A 3,240-nucleotide genomic window follows, 5' to 3' on the forward strand; every position below is an offset into this window, starting at 1 on the left:
CTTTTATTGTACAGGATTGTTTTGACTATCCTGGATTTTTTGCTTTTCCATATGAAGTTGAGTACCATTCTCTTGAGGTCTGTGAAGAATTTTGCTGGGATTTTGATATAACCCATGATTCTTATCTATGTTTAGCCAAGTGACTTGGTACCTTTCCTCAGTAAGGCATTTTCATCTTTCTTCCTCTGCATCTGCCTGGTGACTGCATCTCGGCCTTTCCTCTTTCCAGAATTTTCCTAGGCTGATTGCCTTACCTATACCTCCTGCCTGGCTACTGGCTAAAAAGTGTTGTATTAAACCAATAGGAATGACAAATCCTTGCAGTGTACAAGAGCGTTATCCCACAGTAAGAATTGGATAAATTAATAAGCTCTGCATTTCTATACCTTTACACTGCCCAACATAAACCTACTGGGTACTAGGTGTGAAGTCACAGTTGTTACAGTTTTTATAATCTGTAATATACACTGGGATCATTGTATTATATGAAGGATAGTAAGTTTTTCTTCTGAATGCTTTTCTTCCCACAGAGAAGAAAATGTCAACAGTGCCAGTTCAGCAGCCTTCAGTATGGTCACTTCATTGATGGCCTCTGGTGGTTACAATTTAGCACATTGTATCTAGTACACAGTGTCTTAGTACACTGGCCCTTAGCTGTATTTGCAATCTGTAGGGTTTGTAAACATCTTCTCTGCTTCTAACCCCAAGTTAAGAAATGTGCAGAAATCAGCAACAAGCATTATAGTCATTGCTATGGTAATGAAGGAAGTCAAGTGATTACCACTTGTTTACAAGTGAAATTTATGCACAATTATCACGAAACAGAATGGAAAATCTTAGCCAGGTTACCAGCTGCTACACTGCCATTACTACTTTTTCTTTCCAAGAGGGCCTTACATATTCTTCTAATTCTGCCTCATCTTTGGTTCACAAACTTCCCCAACAAAATCTCCACCCCTTGCACCCAAATGCTCTTTGTGATTGGTTAGCGAACTGATGACAGAATTCCTGTAACACTTTGTGGAGTTTATAGACATCTCATCTACCTTTCAAGGTAGAGAAAGTATGTGTTGTATATCTCTTTAAAATTATATTTAGGAGCTGGTCATAGTGGTGCAAACCTTCAATCCCACACTTGGGAGGCAGAGGAAGATTGATCTCTGTGAATTCAAGGCCAACCTACCTGGTCAACATGGTGAGTTAGTTATAGGACAGCAGAGCTACATAGAGAGACCCTGTGTCAAACAAACAAACAAACAAACAAACAAACAAACAAACAAACATACTTAGGGGTGGAGGAAATGGCTCAGCATTTAAGAGCATTTACTACTCTCCTAGTGGAGCCACATTTGATTCCCAGTACCCACATTAGGTGGTTTTCAATGGCCTGGAACTCTAGTCCAATGCCTCTGGCCTTCAGGCACCCATTGTCACATATATACAATTAAAAATGAATATGAAAATTATATTTACTTCCTGTATTTGTATATGTATGCATGCGCATATGTTGGGAGCAGTGAGACCCCCAGATCCTGAATTTCTTGTAATCCCCTGATCTGAGTGCCTACAGCTGCTCTGAGCATGGGACCTTCAGGAGTTCCTGATGGCAGGAGAGTGGTTTCTGGTGGGTTTGGCTGGGGCATGGCTATCTCTATATAATCTGCCCCTGAACACAATAAAGGGGTTTAGGCCGGGCTATGGTGGCGCACGCCTTTAATCCCAGCACTTGGGAGGCAGAGGCAGGCGGATCTCTGTGAGTTCGAGACCAGCCTAGTCTACAGAGCTAGTGCCAGGACAGGCTCCAAAGCCACAGAGAAACCCTGTCTCGAAAAACCAAAAAAAAAACAAAAAAAACCCCAAAAAACAATAAAGGGGTTTGGAACAAGGTCATTTTTGGGCCCGAAGGGACCCCATTTGAGGATGGAACATTTAAATTTACAATTGAATTTACTGAAGAATATCCAAATAAGCCACCTACTGTTAGATTTGTCTCTAAGATGTTCCATCCTAATGTCTACGCAGATGGTAGTATATGTCTGATATACTTCAGAACTGTTGGAGTCCAACCTATGATGTGTCTTCCAGGTTAACATCCATACAGTCTCTGTTGGATGAACCTAATCCCAATAGTCCAGCCAACAGCCAGGCTGCCCAGCTGTACCAGGAGAACAAGAGGGAATATGAAAAATGTGTTTCTGCAATAATAGAACAAAGCTGGTGTGACTGCTGACTCAGGGTAGAACAAACAAAGAGGCTGGCCATAAGAAAAATGTATGTTGATGAATTCATCTACTTTCTATTCCTAATTCATTACTTTTACTTTATTAAAAACAAAATAGCTGTTGTGTTGTTTCTGTCTTCCCTTGCTGCCAAGTTTTTCTTCCCCTTTCTGTCCTCCTGTGGAGCATCAGAGATTCCATTTGAAGTTCAATGTACTGTACCTAGGTTACTTGCAAACATTACTACTGCATATGTCCCTTTGTTGTATCTCATTTCTAACCTCCAGCCCCCTTGCCCGAAGCTTGTGAACTGGGTGCCAGTGCACAGAGCGCAGACACGGGTGTGTGTGTGTGTGGGGGGGCGGTGGCAATTTGAGATTCCACCGAGATATCGGGAATTAGGGAATGCTGAGAGGTCGCTCTTAGAAGGTGAGGGTGGATTGGGGTGTATGTGTTAATCCTGACGTCCTTTGTTCAGTTTGGCAGCAAGTGGAAGTCAACCGAGAAAGAAGGGTAAACCAACAGGGTTGTCCCTGGCCGGAGGGGACGTATGTATTGGGAAAAGATAGAATGTATATAGCTTAAAAAGATAAATGTGTACAGATGTATAATATGTTGCTTGTGTTGTCTTTTGTGTTCTGGACTGGAGAAAGACATTTGATTCTAGGAACTGCTCGGAAAAGTATCTTGACTTTAAAATATGGGCTTAAGTATTTGATGCTTTGGAAAAGAGGTTCTGTTTTTGTCTCCACAGACGATGAGAGCCTAAGGATTTATTCAAGATTCATGTGGTTTGAATCATCGAGACCTCCTGAAATGTTGCAGTGGTGTGTGAGCTGCAGCAGAGAGTGCAGGCTGCCTGGTGGTGGCAGCGGCACCAGGAACTGGCAGTGCAGCTCGTCCAGCTTCCAGCTGACGATGCGGAATCGTTCATGGTTCTTGTCCAAGATGGACGCCAGGAACTTCAGCTCGGCCTTGAACCCTGACATGGACATCTTCCCCTCATCTCCGGCAGGAGGGG

General features: G+C 42.8%; 1 pseudogene; it reads left to right on the plus strand.

Annotated features, from left to right (window-relative positions):
- Positions 1-2,230, plus strand: part of LOC106144408 — a 4,181-nt pseudogene extending 1,951 nt beyond the window's left edge.
- The last annotated feature ends 1,010 nt before the right edge of the window (positions 2,231-3,240 follow it).

The sequence above is a fragment of the Microtus ochrogaster genome, unplaced genomic scaffold (assembly GCF_000317375.1).
Source record: "Microtus ochrogaster isolate Prairie Vole_2 unplaced genomic scaffold, MicOch1.0 UNK56, whole genome shotgun sequence".
Taxonomy (NCBI): Eukaryota; Metazoa; Chordata; class Mammalia; order Rodentia; family Cricetidae; genus Microtus; species Microtus ochrogaster.